This window comes from Lissotriton helveticus (genome assembly GCF_964261635.1).
Source record: "Lissotriton helveticus chromosome 1_1 unlocalized genomic scaffold, aLisHel1.1 SUPER_1_unloc_42, whole genome shotgun sequence".
In the NCBI taxonomy this organism is placed as follows: Eukaryota; Metazoa; Chordata; class Amphibia; order Caudata; family Salamandridae; genus Lissotriton; species Lissotriton helveticus.
Window position 1 is genome coordinate 995,472 of NW_027611684.1, and position 12,029 is coordinate 1,007,500.

The window sequence follows — 12,029 nt, forward strand, 5'->3', positions numbered from 1 at the left end:
CACAGACACACTGACACACAGAGACCAACAGACACAGACAGACACGCAGACAGACACAGACACACACACACACACACACACGGGAAAGCAAAGTAGGAACAGTTGTTCTGTGCTGGCATATGTACATTGTTTTATAAAGATGGTGGAACTATTGATTTGAATGCACTTTCTTTTCTTAAGTCACACGTGTATGACGCAGTTCAGAGTCTGGACAGCACTGCAGCCCCTGCCCTGAGTGTCGCCTCTCAGTGTCCTGAAGATGCCCCCGCGCTCGTGCGTCACCCTGGGGTCAGAGGCCTCCCTCACCTCTGCTGGAGCCCCGGGGGCACGGCTGCCTGTGAGGAGGGGGTCCGGTGTGTTATTCCCCCCAGGAGTGACGCTCGAGCTCAACAAAATAAAACAATGCGTCTCACTGCTGGGCACGCGCAGGACCGCGCGTCAGAGCTGCGCATGTGCGGAGCGAAGACACGACGTCCTATCGCCGAGTTAGGACCTTGCACGGGGTACGGACTGTGAACTGCCCTGGACAGAGAACACTCAGCCTCACTGCGCATGCGCAGAGGAAAGTCATTTCCCCCAGAGGAGCGGACCGAGGAGCTTTGCATTTAAATACCTCTCACCCTGTGCTGTGGCGCGAGGCGCCTCGTGCTCTGCGGCGGGAGGCAGTTATATCTCATTCATTGTGTCCCCGCGCGGACACTGGAATTCTTGTACTTCTTTGAGTCCCACCTGTGCTGGCTCTGAGCTGTCGCCCTTCACTGCGCTCCGTGCTGTGAACTAAATGAAATCTTTCTTGCACCGACTTCTGGAGTTGGATTGTAGTAACATCGGCGTCTGTCCGCCGCGCATGCGCAGTTGTTCTTCTAAGGCCCTCTAACCTTCGTTCCGCAGCGGGAGGCAGTGTCTGTCCTCCGCGCATGCGCACCTAATCCAATGCCTTTTACGCTCGCGCTGTGGGTAGCAGTGTCTGTCCCCAGCACATGCGCAGTTGTTCATCCACAGGCCCTCTTTTAACCCGACTCACAACAGAGAGCACAGCACCCACATGAAACCCCAGGTGAGGTCATTTATTTAATGCGTTCTTATAAAGCGGGGGTCTTACCCGAAGGTGTCACAGCACCGTACAATAGAACCAATAGAACCAGTGAGGTTACATGAGAGAACTGTTACAGGATGGAACAAATACAAACAGCAGCCATAGAATCAAAGCGATGCAGGCAAAAGGAACACAATCTCAAGCACAGCACGCACAGACTGTACCAGAACGTAGACATTGGGAGGACTCTGGTTGGGAAGACTTGCTAGCCGCAGCAAGGGCAGGAGAGCAATTGTTGCAAACGGCAATAAGTCGAGCAAGCCAGCCCAGGACTACCATCTAGATCCTAAACCATGGTTCAGACACTTTGCACATTTATATGCATGTCCGGGTTCCCCTTCAAGCGAGAACTTATGCATAATTAAAGAGCTGACAATGTCCAAGGCGTTTGAACCACTGTATTTTAGTATCTTAGATACTAAGCAGGCTATAGCCGCCATTAAGCCGTCCAAAGCGCCAGCCCCAGATATTATCCCGGGAGACCTCTTTAGACATGACCCAGAGGTATGGGCACTGTAGATCAACTTACTGTGCAATGCAATTAGCAGAGGGAAGCCTATCCCTATATCATGGAAGGGCGCGGAGATCGTCCCTATATACAAAAAGGGCAGTAGGGACGATCCCGCTAATTATAGACCTTTCAGCTTGATAGATATTACCCAAAAGGTCTATTCAAAGCAGATACTGGACAGGCTAAACAACTGGCTAGTTGACAACAACATATTATCCCCATGCCAGGCAGGGTTCAGAAAAAGAATCAGCACCATAGATCAGGTGTTTAGGCTGCTAACCATTGCCTGGAAGTATACTAAACTAAGATCCGGCAACTTGTATATGGCCTTTATTGACCTAAAGGCCGCTTTCGATTCAATTCCAAGAGATCTGCTGTGGATAAATCTGCTAAATCAAGGGGTTCCAAAAAACTTACTGGTGCAACTCATAAAATTACATGAAGATAATTTTGCAAAAGTGCGCTGGGGTATGGGCGGGGAGTTGACAGAGGAGATACCGGTGAGGAGAGGGTCCGCCAGGGCTGTGTCCTGGCGCCTACCCTGTTTCTCCTCTATGTTAATGATATGGTTGATTTCCTATTGGACACAAACCACGATTCCCCAAAGTTAGGTGGCTCTCATGTATGTGCTCTGACATTTGCAGATTATACCATCCTCCTCTCACAGACCCCAATGGGACTGCAAAAACTTCTGAAGAAGTTGGTGGTGTACTGTAAACAAAAAGGATTGGAAATAAACCCATCAAAAACAAAATACATGTCCATCAGGCCGCACAAAAGTTTTAAGAAAAAGATGATGCTGAATGACGTAGCGATAGAGAGGGTTCACACTTTTGTTTACTTAGGGGTGACCCTAGATTCTAAGCTCTCATGGTGCCCGCATGTCAGAAAATCTGGGACCATTTTAATGCAAAATTCAGTGCCCATCTTGAAAAAGCTCCATGCAACTGGTACCAAGTCCATCACCCCAGCATTGGAGGTAAATGAATCTAGGGCCCAAACCGCTTCTCTCTATGGCTCGGAGCTGTGGAGCGGAGAGCAAATCTCCACCTTAACCCTGGGAGAAAACAGGGTTTTAAGAGCGATGGTCCCCCTCCCCCAAAATACACCGGTGATCCCCTACATGTACGATCTGGGGTTAAAACGCATCGAGCATAGGGCTGTGTGGATGACTTTGTCATATTGGTTTAGGTTATGGGCCACTGATGAACTCCATATCTACAGGCAGGCACTAAGTGAACTTATCGCACTAGATACCCAGGTTACTTTCCCATGGCTGGCTAATATACGTAGATGGCTTTTGACCTTGGGGCTTAGTGAGTTCCGGCACCACCCAGAAAGGTTGACCGCAGAATCAAAAAGGGAACTCAGAAGGGTCTATTGGAACTTCACTGTGCACAAAGTTTTACAAAATTGTGGAGTTGGCTCACTCACAAACAATATTCCGATGGTTAAACCAACACCCCGCTTTGAGGCATTTTTAGACCAAATCAAGCCCCAATTGGTGAAAATAATAACAGATAACACCCAGCTTACTGTATATGGAGTGTCTAGATTTTTATTGGCTATCAACTATATAAGAATGAAGAAGGGTTTGACATTTTATCTAGGATTCTGCAATAGAGGATAAAAGAACATAAATTGAGTATTGCAGGACTGAATCGCTGAAACGTTTTATTGTATATAGTATTTAATATTTTACAATGTATTTTGTTTGTAGTAGTTCTTATTATTTCTTTTTTTAATTGTTACTGTGATAAACATATAAGGGGCACAAGTACCTTTGGGAATACAACTATGATACATATGCACTGTACTTTACTATTTTAATTGTCTATTGCACCGAGAACCTAATGGCCATGTTATTTGCACTGATTCTACTAACTGCACCTTATCTTGGAATTGCGTATTTGCACAAATGTAATGATACCCAAAAATCTGCAATTTACTTTCTCAAGGATTATAGCATTGGACGGAAATGATGTATCTATAAATATTGCATTGTTTTTTCTTTTATGATTCCACGAATCGAATAAAGATGTTTTGAATGAAATAGATAGCAATATCCAATCCATAATGTAGCAAAATACAGTAAACCTAGGTAAATTGCATATTGTGAATAGTACAATACAAATGACTTCATAGATCGCACATAGATTTCCGTGCACCCGTAGCTACTCTCAAAAAGGTGCCAATGCTCAAGATCAATTCAACATTGTCCAATTTAAATTTGCAGTCAAGAGCGTCTGTTAAATTAATAGGTGACAATTTTTTAAAATACGGAATTAGAAACCATAGTGCATATTTCATATAGTATCTACTAAAGAATAAAAAGTGTAAAAGTGTTTGACCGCTGTGACCATCACATGTAAATGGCAGGGAGTCACGTTTTGCGTTATAGCTATAGGGAAAACAAAGCAAATATCTTACCTTCCCAGCTCTTAGACGGAATAGGAGGCCTCTCTCCCATTGGGACATGAGTAGTGCAATATAACTTGGTAGACAATGCTCAGGGTACGCAATGGATATACATTTTACAACAGTTTGTTTATTCAATTCCCTTTCTAGTCTTTTCGCGTTATAAAGTGCATACAGTGCTGTCTTTAAAACTTTTTTGTCCATTGTTACAGCTGTGTTTGAATTGGCAAACAGTCTACCAAGGTTAACGCTTTCCAGACTCTTGACTACCCCAGCAAGCCATGGAATATCCGTCCCTTTCTCACAGCGAAGACTAATATCTATTATGTCCCTTCTGAGAGAAGCCTCGGGATTCTTCATTATGAACAACTAAAATAGTTCGGAGCAGGCCCTTATGATGTCTTCAATGTATCCTAATTTCAGTTCGCCATGACATATGTACAGAGGGGTGGAGATAGGAGCGCCCAAGAGTTTTCTACAAAATCTACTTTCTTCTGATTGGACGCAAGAGCATTTCGCAACACTCCATATCTCTGCCTCATTGGTAGGTATTGGTACACACTGGATCTTAAAAATCTTTAAAAAGGCTGGAATTGTTCCCGATCTTTTAGGGCGCAGGAGACTGAGGATTGAGTTAAAAGCCCTTGAGAACTTACTTTTACAATTTGCCAAGTATTCACACCAAGTGCCATTCGCAACGAAGACCATTCCCAGATAAGGTAAAGTAGCAGTGCAAGTTAATTTTTGGTCGCCAACAGAGATAAAATTTAACGGACATTTCCTTGCCCCACAAGGCATTATTAAAGATTTCTTTAAATGGGTGCATAAATCTAAGCCAGACATAAAATCTGTGAAACCTCGAACTAAAGTCCGTAGTGCATTTTGTGTGCTACCAATTAAAACCGCATCATCTGTGTCTAAAAGCACTGGGAGAGGTTTGCCTTGAATTTGGGGAACATCATTAGTTAGTGTGATCAGTGATTTATGTAAATTGTTTTTATATATGATAAATAGAAAAGGAGCCATAACACACCCCTGTCTGACAGAGGTGTGTTATGATGTAATTGGAAACTTCTCCCCCACCCCCAATCCTGACCCGCGCTTTCAGATCCGTATGGAGATAGGTCAAAAAATGAACAAGGGCCTCATCCAGTCCATATTCTAAAAGGATGGACCATAGACGGGACCTATTAACAAAATCGAAAGCTGAGGACAGGTCCATAAAAGCTATTAAAGTGGCGAGTGCTGTGCAATAGTGTACTTCCCTATGATCAAATTAGGATTAAGACTTTGCGGGGGCGTGGCCTAGCAGCATGGCCGACAGGACGTGAGCTCCTTTGGCTCCCTGCCGGCCGCCGCTTAAATCCTGATTTTCGATCCTTTCAGCCCACCTCAGAGTGCTAAATTGAGCTTCCACGATCCCAGACCGTGCTGTACTCCTCCGGTCCCGCTTTCAAAGCTGTGGGCTACCGGATCACCGGCGAGCTCGACCGACAGGTCTGCCGCCGGCCCTGCCTGAAATCGAGGCCGGGGACTGCGGCCTGACCCAACCATCGGTGGTTCCGGACACGGGGGGACCCATTGCCATCGGGCCCTCCCGCAGGTACCGAGGCCCCGGAGCGGCGTTGTGCCCATCGAGGAACGGAGCACCTTAGTGGATGGAGGCGACGGTCACCGCTAATTGAGCCCGGGGATCGGGCCTAGTCGCGGCGGAGAAGCAGACTTGCCGGGGGGCCCCATTGCCATCGGGGGGCTCTGTGGCGGCGGAGGCAATAGCGGGAGCCTGGATTGCCGCACCGGCCGGTTCGGGAGGCAAGGTGACGAGCTGCCGGTGCCGGTAGCGGTGACGGACTGTGCCCTGTCAGGGTGCCTGGTGCGAGGGAGTCCGCCGCCTCCGGGGTTGTCTGCCGCGGCCGGGGCGTCGCCCTGCATGGTGCCTACTGCTATCTGAGACCCGGCCCTTGGGTCCGAATTGTGCCCCGGCCCTGAGGTGAGAGTGCGGCCTGTCCGCTTCGGGACAGGGCCGCGTGAGCTTGGGGACCGGGGACTGGGCCTGCCCATTGAGCCTGCGGAAGGAAGGGTCTCCAGGGCACTTGCCGCTTTAAGATTCTTAAGCGGAGGGGGGTAAAAAACATTAGCAATTTCAGATGAACAGACCCTCCTTCTGAATGTCGGTTCAGGGGGGGCATTATCTTTTGTAGTTGCATCAATTTCCATATCATTAATTAAGTTAAGGGTGTTCAAATGGTCCATTAGCTCTCTACCCCTAATGCATGTTTGTCTGCTGCTATGTGAATATTCGCTTGACCGTGAGAAAGATAGCTTAGCATTAAAATCGCCCCCAGACAGATTCCTTCTGACTTGAAAGTGTCGTTGGATTTTCCAATAGATGCAATAAAATGAAACAAATTGATAAAATGCATATTTGGAACAGAATGAAAATCATTGTTATACAAAATTAATTATCCAAAAGGAAATTCCCCTATTAAATAATATGCCTAGAAAATTATTGTTATAGTTTGTATGCATCCTCCTGTCTTAATATTGACCCAGATTGATAAACCCCCAAATGGTCGACCCTGCTTGGGGGTTGTTGCTATATTATGGCATTCAAACCCCTCACTATGCAATTCTTGTGTGGCCCATGTTAACTGAAATAAAAGGATATCTTGGTATTTAATAAGTTGTACCCAATCTGGCTGGAGAAGTTTAGAGTACAACCTTGCAACATTCCAGCTTAAGATACGGAGGTCTGAACTTGCTGAGGCCTTCGTTTGCATAAGGGGAATAAGTGGGTTGTGGGAATAGTACCCTCAGTTTCTGGCAGGGCATGAGGTAACCTAAAAGCAGGATCAGTATTTTCCCCAAAAGTTGATAGTCAATCTTGTGTCTCTAATCCAGACAAGGCCTGGAACCTATTAGAGGTAGTAATTCTTGTTGGTGAAAGGAGCATGATTTGGTTTGTAGAAATAACCAAGGGGTAGTGCGCATATGTTAGTGCTATTAGATGTTATGAATTCGTAACCCCTTAGTAGGTGTCTCACCAAAGAAGGTCGGCGGAATTTAATTAGAATACTGTCCCCTTTGAAATTTTTTGTAGATGCACGAACTCACCCAACCCTGCGTGCCATAATAATATCCTTTATTTCGGATACATGGACGCTTCTATGCCTTGATAGCCAGTCCGCACATTTATTGCGTAGCTGGTCCCAAGACTCATGCTGATCCCTCTTTAAAGTAGGTACTCCTGCCAGTACCAACACATAAGAGCAAGCAGCGGGCGGCAGACTCAGGACATCCTGATTAGCCATTCATACTTGGGGCGGCAGGAACATTAATGCACGAGGTACTAGACAACCTGTTCTGATTCGAGCCCCTGGGCCTGTTTAACCTATTAGCACCATCCCTGGTGCGGTTGGTATTTGAAATGGTTGTTGGTATAGGTGGGTGAGGGGGGGGGCGTTTCTATCTATAGGCAATTGAACTGCTGGGGAAAGAGTCGTGACCTCATTCTATGCCAATCTTTGGAGAGGAGCTGTGTCTCCTGGAGGAGGCACACATCTGCCTCCATGTTATCAAGGTAGGAAAGGATGGACCTCCTTTTATTGGGATTGTTGAGACCTCTCGCATTGAAAGTGAGAATTTTCAGTGTGGGCTGGGAAATAGCATGTCATAGTGAGTGCACCAGCTTTGGCCTGTATTTGGGTCCCTGTGATCCCTCTTCCCCCCTGGGCTCTTAACGTCTGCCCAGCCTCCATTGCCCTTTGATCCTCTCTTCAGCGCCTTTAACTTGCATACCAGTTCACCACCCTCCCCTCCCTAACCCCAACTTAGAAACCCATTAACCTCAAATTGTCCTTGGAAGTCGGAATAGTTGGGAACGTGTGAGGCCAGTTCCCCGTGTCTCTACACTCCCCGTGTCTCTACGCTCCCTGCAGACTTCTTCGCCGCCCACCCGTCCTTGCAAATGTCACTTATCTGTCCCTCTGTCGTTCACTGTGTCATCATGGGGGAATGTCTCCTTCGACAGTGTCTCCAGCACTGCCAGTCTTTCTTGTGCCATGGTCTTGGGGTCCGGTATCGACGCTCGCTCTGTGCTTTGCCTCCCGTAGACCTTATGTCATCTTTCACTAGGAGTTTTGGTCTGTGGGTTCTCTGTCTCCTCCTGGATTGGATTCTCGATGCCCAGCACCTGGCAAGTGTCCTGCATGGATCTGAGCTGGAGGAGTTTGCCCTGCCATGTGAAAATCAGCCAGAAAGGTTGACCCAAAGAATACGGTATTCCTTGATTTCGAAGACGTGTGGTTGCCAATGGGCACCGCCAACACTTTTGAAGGGGTATTAGAGCCAGGTCCTGGTACAAAGCTAGTGGTCCTGATATCTTGGTGGTTGCTTGTCCCTGGCAGCACGTAGTATACACTCTTTTAGTTGAAAGTCTGGAATGTAAGCCAAAATATCCGGTGGGGGCGCCCAGTATGCTCCTGAAGAGACCCTGCAGGTATTGTGTGATGTCTGGCTCTTCTTCTTTAGGTGGAACTCCCTTAACGCGGATGTTGTTTCGCCAAGACCGATTCTCCAGGTCTTCTATGTGTTCCTGGAGATCGCTCTGTTGAGCCTTGAGCCGGAGTATCTCTTGCTGTAGATGCTTCACCTCCTCCTCCCTTGGCTTGCTCCTAATCCTCGATGGAGGCCACACTGTCCCCAACGGCATCGACGACCGACCTTATCATAAGGCGGGACGTTGATGCAGTTTGGGAACATGTGGCCTCCATCGGTTATCTCCTTCATCTCCCCCGCTATTTCCCTTTTCAGCGTCGGCAAGTCGCCTCGTAATGCACCGAATAGCGACTCTCAATAGGCGTGGGTAACTGGGGCTTCAGAGGTGTTCACATCTTGGCTGGTTTGTGTCATTGGGGAGAGCCTCCCATCTCCGCTGCCGGTCATTGGGAGCTTGGTCAGTATCTTTTTTAGTTTCTGATCCTTCTTGCTTTTCGCTGAGGACATGGCTGCTATATCTCTTACCACATCACCAGACCGGCCTGCCTTGTCGTGGGGTCCCAGCCCCAGTGGGTGGCTGTCACCGGGTTGTCCTCCTGCTGAGCTCCACTAAGCTATTGCATGATGGACAGGGTCAGAGGTGTCACTCCCTTTCAGTCTCGTCCGGGCCTTGCTGCCTTAGAGCGTCTGCTATGGCATCTGCTGCTGTCAGGTGCCCCACAAGTCTTACCTTTGCTTGTGACGCAATTCCGCAGAGACGACAAGAGCACCCGTCCCTGTACCCACCTGACCCTCGTGGAAGGCAATACCCAGCAGGGATGAGATGGACGCAGGGATGGGAGCCAGGGAGTAGGGTTAAAGGATAGCGTGCAGCTGGCGGGGCGTCCCGGTGTCAACTGGAAACCAAAGGAGATAGATCAGAGACTGAGTCAGACCCGAAAAGGAACCACCCCCCACATACACACACAGACCTTGTCACTCTCTGAGGACTCACCAATGCTTCCAGGAAGGAAGGTCCCCAGATGAGAACAGCTCCGGATGTGAATAGCGAAGGTAAGGCGCTCCTGCTCGTTACAGCCAAGTTCAAACAAAAAGAAAGCGCTCATGCGCGTTTCACCCAAGCTAAAACAAAAAGAAAGCGCTCCTACGCGTGTAGCTGAAAACGGTATGCAGTCACTCAACCCGGAAGCTTGTCTCCTTTCTGGTGAAGAATTGGCTTGGTAGTTTCGTCTGCCCTGTTCCCATGATGCACTGGGCCAGGGACAGACTAATTTGCATATAGCCAGGTTCTGAGCTGGGATGGGGCAGTGAGCTAAATAACGGTGATGGATCAAGCCCTGATCTTTGGACTGGGTAAGAGTGGTCTGCTTAATTCAGACACTCTGTTCATCACCACCCCCTTTTCTGATTCGTTTTTGGCCACTATAGGTGTGGCAGGGCATACTCAGACATGAGTCCCTTGCTCACTGCTCCATCAGGATTCAAGCAAGCCGGGCCGACGATGGCTGAAATGCCAGAAACCGGTCCCCGGAAGCTTGTCTCCTTTCTGGTAAAGAATTGGCTTGGTAGTTTGGTCTGCCCTGTTCCCATGATGCACTGGGCCAGGGACAGACTAATTTGCATATAGCCAGGTTCTGAGCTGGGATGGGGCAGTGAGCTAAATAACGGTGATGGATCAAGCCATGATCTTTGGAGTGGGTAAGAGTGGTCTGCTTAATTCAGACACTCTGTTCATCACCACCCCCTTTTCTGAATCGTTTTTGGCCACTATAGGTGTGGCAGGGTATACTCAGACATGAGTCCCTTGCTCACTGCTCCATCAGGATTCAAGCAAGCCGGGCCGACGACGGCTGAAATGCCAGAAACCGGTCCCCGGAAGCTTGTCTCCCCCTTTCTGGTGAAGAATTGGCTTGGTAGTTTGGTCTGCCCTGTTCCCATGATGCACTGGGCCAGGGACAGACTAATTTGCATATAGCCAGGTTCTGAGCTGGGATGGGGCAGTGAGCTAAATAACGGTGATGGATCAAGCCCTGATCTTTGGACTGGGTAAGAGTGGTCTGCTTAATTCAGACACTCTGTTCATCACCACCCCCTTTTCTGAATCACTCAACCTGTGGCATCCCCGATAAGGAGCCCAAGTCTGTAGGCTGAGCTGTTTCCCTTTAGCGCTCCGGCGCGGTGGGAAACCGAAAGTACAAACCCCAAAACATAACTCAGGTCCACTAAACACCCTCAAGGCGCTCCTGCGCATCAAGGGTTAAAGAAACAAAAAACGGGCACATTCCTGGATCCCCCAGGAGAAGGAACAAGCAAGCGCTCCTGAGTGGCGCAGACGTGAGGCAGAGTTGCGCTCCAGCGCGGCTTGCCTCTTTGATGTCAGACGAGTAAAAAAGAAGCACTCCTAAGTGCGGCTGACGTGACAGCCGAGCAGCGCTCCAGCACGGCTCGTCTCCGGACTGGACAGGCAGGTCTCAGCAAGCGGGATCCCCAGCAAGGAATCCGAAGCACAGAGCCGGCAGGAAACGCGATGTTTAAGCGTTTCCCCCGGAAGTGCTTCTGTGCTCCCAGGCCGCTGCCCGGGACTATTCCTGCTTCCGTGTGTGTATGCGGGGATGGCCGGCCGCGGCAATGCCGCGAACCGTGACAGCTGCTTGTTCTCAGTAATCTAAGCACTTTGTGCCCGAACCTGCCGTGAATCCCCTTGTAGGCCAGCAGCCCTATCTGATCCTGGAGCACTAGATGTCTTCTTGGACCACTGTGGCTAATTCCTGCACTATGTGCTTGCAGGCCGTGGCCTCCGGTTTCCTCTGACTTGGCAGTCAGCTCCAGAGAGACGAATCCATGCCCGGGCCCCTCATCCATTGGCACCTTGTGGCTCTTACAGCGTTACAGTTCATATCTCATTCCCCTTATTGGATTTTGTCATTTTAGTGTCATTTTGTTCAATACATTTTACTTTAATATTTTTCTATTTCGGTTTGAGTTTTTTATTGTTTTGCATTTTGACTTTTACTTGTTTGGTTTCTGCATAAGTATTTTACATATATCCTTAAGTTAAGCCTGCCTGTTCGGTGCTTAGGTACCAGGGGGTTAATACTAGGTTAATTGAATGGCTTTGAAAGTTCACTCTGACAACGGTTGTGATTGTTTCTCATCTACCGCAAATAATAATTCAGTTTCTTACAGAAACGATCTGAAATTATCAGCAAAACAGGCAGTTGATAACCTACCAGGGTTGAAGCACCCTGTGGACAAATTGGAATATGGGACGAGTATTGTGTGGCAATAGAACCTCTAAAAAAATTCAGCTTGCAAATGAACCAAGAATCACGCTTGAATGTCACAACTTTTAAAAACAAGGTAGTCAGGAAAGTGTGGCGAATATATTGCAGCTCTTTGCATTTTGGCAGCTCCAAGCAAATTATAGAACAGAGTGGATGTATGTAGCAGAGACGAGTCTGTTCACCCAATGTGAGTGGTGAGATCCGCTTTGCTGATCTGCCTGAA

At 48.1% G+C, this 12,029-nt stretch overlaps 1 protein-coding gene and 1 long non-coding RNA gene across 2 annotated transcripts in view; one reads left to right on the plus strand and one right to left on the minus strand.

Annotated features, from left to right (window-relative positions):
* Positions 1-437, minus strand: part of LOC144806064 (uncharacterized) — a 76,543-nt gene extending 76,106 nt beyond the window's left edge. The window contains exon 1 of the mRNA XM_078672510.1: positions 307-437. The gene's annotated coding sequence lies outside the window, so the exon portion shown is untranslated. The remainder of the gene's footprint in view (positions 1-306) is intronic.
* The window catches only part of LOC144806065 (uncharacterized), a 285,212-nt gene that overhangs the window by 272,968 nt on the left and 215 nt on the right, over positions 1-12,029 (plus strand). The window lies entirely within an intron of this gene.